Source organism: Oncorhynchus kisutch, linkage group LG30 (assembly GCF_002021735.2).
Source record: "Oncorhynchus kisutch isolate 150728-3 linkage group LG30, Okis_V2, whole genome shotgun sequence".
NCBI lineage: Eukaryota > Metazoa > Chordata > Actinopteri > Salmoniformes > Salmonidae > Oncorhynchus > Oncorhynchus kisutch.
Window position 1 is genome coordinate 30,541,880 of NC_034203.2, and position 5,217 is coordinate 30,547,096.

Genomic DNA, 5,217 nt, shown 5'->3' on the forward strand with positions numbered 1-5,217 from the left:
TCCGCAGCCTCATACTTCAATAGATGGATGGTTATTTCATATGGTGCCAACTGGCCCTACATGAGTTGAGCTGAAGGTCACAGTAACTCATTTCAATAGAGACTGGGCTGGGCAGCTCATTTTAGTAGTACTGAGACTTGGCGGGCGGCTCATATCAGTAGAAAGACTGGGCGGCTTTGTATTGAAAAACCCACCAAAAATATACCCATACAGAATATCGATTGGAAAACACCAAAACACCTGTGAGCTGGATTATGGTTTATATCAGACTTAAAGTCACATAAGTAGGCTATATCACAGGCATACAGTGATACTACAAAAACTATAGCAAATTGTATGGTACAGTAGAAACTCTGGTACAGATTGCATTGGAACCTGGAGGCATATGGCAGGCTGCCTCACACCTCCCAGACAATTGAGTCTTAATGATTCATTGGTTTGGCATGCTACATCTCCCCAGTGATGGTGGGTGTCAGTGATGCACTGGAGATTCCATGCAGTTCCTTGGAAGTGGAGTGGCCAGAAAGAGTGATGGCTGAGAAGGCTGTTCTGGCTCGGTGTCCAGGCCAGATGCTGTAGTCTGACTCTGTGGTTCACACACCCACTGACAAACTCCACCCTCTCACTCACTCTTCATCAGATGTTTCAGGTCAAATCAGTCACCAGGATATTGTGATGACAACTATTATTCTGTCTGCACAATAAAATAATAATGATTGTGACTTTTCTACACCATTTGTTTCAGATTTGGGATCAGCTGACCTCATCATTCAAACTCCCATCATAGCAAATGTAGGATACTTTGATTTGGATCATTTAAAACAAACTATACTCAAAATAGCCTAATCCAGATAAATATCTCAAGATGTTTTCATTTACCACACGATTTGTAATATGTCTTAGTATGCCACTATGTTATTCCTTCTGTCCAGTGATTCCCATCAAACTTTTATTTGAGGACGGAAGCACCTGTCATGATGACATAACGCCAACCAAACACCTGCCTGAAACAAACTCCCACAATTCACTTAATCTGAACAAAGTACTGCATTGTACCTAATCTAAAATGTCGGCCTCCTTTTCACCCCTAACCTGCACCTGTCCACTTGGCTAACATCTTCTTTCATGGTGACAAGCAAGGTCGGGAGAGGGATACGAGCACAATGAGAGTTCATTCTTATTTGAGCTAGCTCAGTGAATTAAATCCTTCTAAAAGATTCAGGCCGCTGCAGCGACAACGTTCTTCTATACAGCCCTACATGTTCGTGTCTATGTTTCCACTGCTCTTGAAGATGCAGCACCGCAGGGCCTTACGGGAGGAGTCCTGTGGGAGTTCAATTTGAGGTAATGCTACTGCAGTAACCATACAGAAGAGAAAACATCAGATTTAAGAAAGCTTTCAGTAGGACAAAAGAAGAATCACATCACTTTGGAAAAGTGGAGAAGAGTAACAAAAACAAGCAAGCATTGGGAGCGTGCTTCACGGAACAACAACCAACAGGATAGGTAGGCTATGTTGTTCATTCTTGTAACATCAGATTTCAGGGAAACAACATGAAATGTAAAAAGAGAACATCCTATTTCACCCTTTTTCTTTTTACACTAGTTTCAGATTGGGGAAAGGCATTACAGTCTTAATCCGTTAGCACAGCTCCCATACTCCCTCCCTGGTGCTGCTGCCTGGCTGTCAGGAGTTTACATTCCACAGGGAGGGCAACAAAGATCTGCTTGCTGCAGAAGTTAATAATCTTCAATGTTTTTGTGCCGTACCATCTAAGCCTCACAACCCACCAGAGGATTGCAAGGAACTGTTATGGGACTGCTGCATTAAACTGAATACAACAGAACATGTGTGTGTGGGGGGGTGGGGTGTGGGGGATGTGGTGTGGGGTGTGGTGGGGTGGGGTGTGGTGTGGGGTGTGGTGTGTGGTGTGGTGTGTGGGGTGTGGGGTGTGGTGTGGGGTGTGGTGTAGGGGGTGTGGTGTGGGGGGTGTGGGGTGTGGGGGGGGGTTGGTTCTTCTATCCTTGCGGGAACCTAAAATCCCCAAATGTTCCCACAAGGATAGTAAAACAAGGAAAATTCGACCTCGTACCCGTGACGGCAAAACCTATTTTGAACTAAGGGGTTAGGATTAGGGTTAGGAGTTGTGTTTAAGTTTAGGGTTTGGGTTATGGGTTATGGGTTAAGGTTAGGGTGAGGGTTAAGGTTCAGGTTATGGTTAAGGGTTAGGAGTTAGGGAAAACATGGAATGGACTGAAACATGAGTGGAAATACATTTTAGGCCACCTCGAGGACAGAATAACATAACGTGTGTGTGTGCACGCGTGTGCACTGCTTCAGCTCTGATGGGTAGCAGGACTTTTCTTTAAAGGCATTTACTGAGTTTGGCAGATTATAGAGGAAGACACCCCTGAACCCTGCCACTCTGCCCCCTGCAGTGCTACATCAGTGACACTGTTCTTTGTGGATAAACAGTGGAGCCACACCACAAACAGGGCCTCAGGCCTCTAAACCAATCAATCACTCTGTTGTTCACATCATTAGCTGTTAGAATCTAATTCAGTCTGTGCCACTGCTATCTGGAGCAGTCTGACACCAGCCAGCCACTCAAGTAATGCCTTTTTCCTATCACTTGTCTTCGAGGTCATCGCTGGTTGAAAGGTTGGTTGAGCTACTCCAAATGACCTGTTGATGCAGACACCACTGACCACCATACTGTACATATGGTTCAATCTTCTACGGTCTCCTCCATGTAGGAACTGATTATTGATAGTCCAATGAACAATTACACTGAGCTCACTGCCCATTCTCTGTCCAGTGCCAGCCAAAAGGATGGATGGGTGGGTTGGTTGGTTGTTATTTTTTCCTCAAGAAAATGTCTGGTTGAGTCTGGTTCTTTTCAAAGTCTCGCCCATCACATATAAATATGATATTGATCATTTATAGGCCATCAATAAAAGGTCTAAAGCATGAGGAATTTCTGGTTAATTATATTTCAACAGATTCCAAATAGAACATCTCGACTCCACACACTAACCTATAAAACTCCACACAGCCCACCCACAACTCCCTCTCTAGGAGAAGACACGACCATAAATTAAGGGGTGATTTGACGCGGTGAAGCAGCAGAGACAACCCCCAAGCGCGCATGAAAGCTCACCCAAACACCAACATTTTTCACAACAATGAACCGTGATTAGTAGGCCTAGACCCCAAGCATATTCTATGATTTCCCGGCATCACTGAGCGCTTCGGTTCCATCCACAGGTACCGCACGCTGCATCCCGATTCAAACGGATGCATACACAGACCGTTATAGTTGGTGAGCATACTGTTCGAGTACCATAGCTTGAACTGCAACAAGGGTAACCTATCTATCATTAAGTTCAACACACGTCTACTGTCAAATGTATTTTCATTTCGATTTCCTATATACAAATATCCACTCAAATTGAAAACGCTCCCGGTGAGGCGTTTGGAGTGCTTAATCTGCATGAAGGGAGCTTGTCATTCCAACAGGGGACCTTGGACGGAGCTGGTGTGTGTGGTTCCCCTGAAATTAAAGTCTATTCTTAAAATGATCCCCTGTCATACTGCATCAGAATATGAGTCAGACAACTTTCAAATTAAAATTATGGAAATGTGTCTGTGCGCATTTTATTCCTGCCAACTGCGACTGGTTAACAGAGGATCCGGTATGTAGGCTAAAGCAATACAACATTCAATTCAGAGAAATAGCCTAGGCTACATAATGATAAAGCCTCATCTCTGAAATCGAATTATTGTCAGTCGGTCATCTAAATAGACAGTTCTAACAACAATTCTCATCAGAAATCAAGGCAAAAAACGTGTAGGTGAGCTCTTTAGCATCACATAACATAGCCTAACCCCAACTTGATTGTAAAATAGCCTATAATATAGAATATGTTTACTACAGACCTGACACTTACCCTTTCATATGACAGCTATGCTGAAATTTCCAGTTTAACCGTTTTAATCCAAATCAGGTTCCGGTTCGTTTGCGCGATCTGTTTTCGCTTCTTAGAGAGAAAAAAATCCATTCCTTAATTCCATTTGCCGGACACGCACGCAATAAAATCACATTGGGTCGCCTCTCATTTTTCGACAATTTTACTATTTCAGTGTTTCGTGGACATATCGTATTTTTTATCTTATTTTTAAAATTATTTTACCGCCGCTGAAGTTGCCTAGTTACCCCTGTCTCTCATTCAAGGTGGCTCAAGCGCTGTATACAGCGGCCAATCATAAAAGCAGCCCTGGATTAACTATTTCTTGGCTCCGCTATTCTAGTTTCAAGCTAAAATTAGGGGAGTGGGCGGGGAAAGTGGGCCCCCAGTGACAGAAAAAAAATTATGTGCACGGAGAATAATGTAGAAAGGGGGTTCCGTTAGAGTGGATGGTCTGGATTGGAGGGGGAGGGGAAGAGGAAGAGGATTAAGCGTTTCACAAAAATAAAAGGGGGGAAGGTGCAGAGGGAGACCAGTTGTCCATGGACTTGTAGTTCTCACACAGAGAGCACACAGCAGGCTTCTCTTGGACAATATCTACAATGAATGATCCCAGCCTGAATATGAAGACTGCAGCCAGCCATGGCAGATATCTTCCTCACCTCACCTCGCTCAGAGAGGAGGAGGTAAATGTTCTCATGTTGTTTCGACAGTCAAATATCTGGCTCATTTCTGGAAATCGCAAAGATCAATCCATCAGGCTCCTTAACCAGCCATCATCAGGGTCCTTAACCACCCATCTATCAAGACCACCCCCCCCCCCACCCCCCTCATCCATCCCTACATCCCTTCATTCTGCCCCATCGAGTCTCCTCATCATAGGCCATATTGATTTCTATTTCCCCCTCCAACAGTGGGGTGAAAGGTGTAGTCAGCTTCAATCACTGTTACACGGCCACAATGACACCACCTGTACCTTTCTGTTGTTGCGTGAGGTGGGTGGGCCGGGTAGGAGGGGCTCAGATGAGAGGGTACACCCCCCCAAACCCACACACAAACACACACACACACCTGACCCCTGACTTGAGTTGGACTCTGAGCGTACCCGGCGGGCCCCACAGGGCAACAGGCCTTGTGCATTATAGATGAACAGTTGGGGGTCTGTGTGTGTGTGTGTGTGTGTTCAGATGAAGGCTGCTGGCGCTGCAGTACTGTTCTCAGAGAGGCAGGTCCTAGTAGGGGGTAGGA

At 45.0% G+C, this 5,217-nt stretch overlaps 1 protein-coding gene across 2 annotated transcripts in view; it reads right to left on the reverse strand.

The window, feature by feature from the left end:
* LOC109874732 (disabled homolog 1-like) overlaps positions 1-4,269 on the reverse strand; it is a 66,385-nt gene extending 62,116 nt beyond the window's left edge. For both annotated transcript variants that reach the window (XM_031810189.1, XM_031810188.1), the window contains exon 1: positions 3,952-4,269. The gene's annotated coding sequence lies outside the window, so the exon portion shown is untranslated. The remainder of the gene's footprint in view (positions 1-3,951) is intronic.
* Between the last annotated feature and the right edge of the window lie 948 nt (positions 4,270-5,217).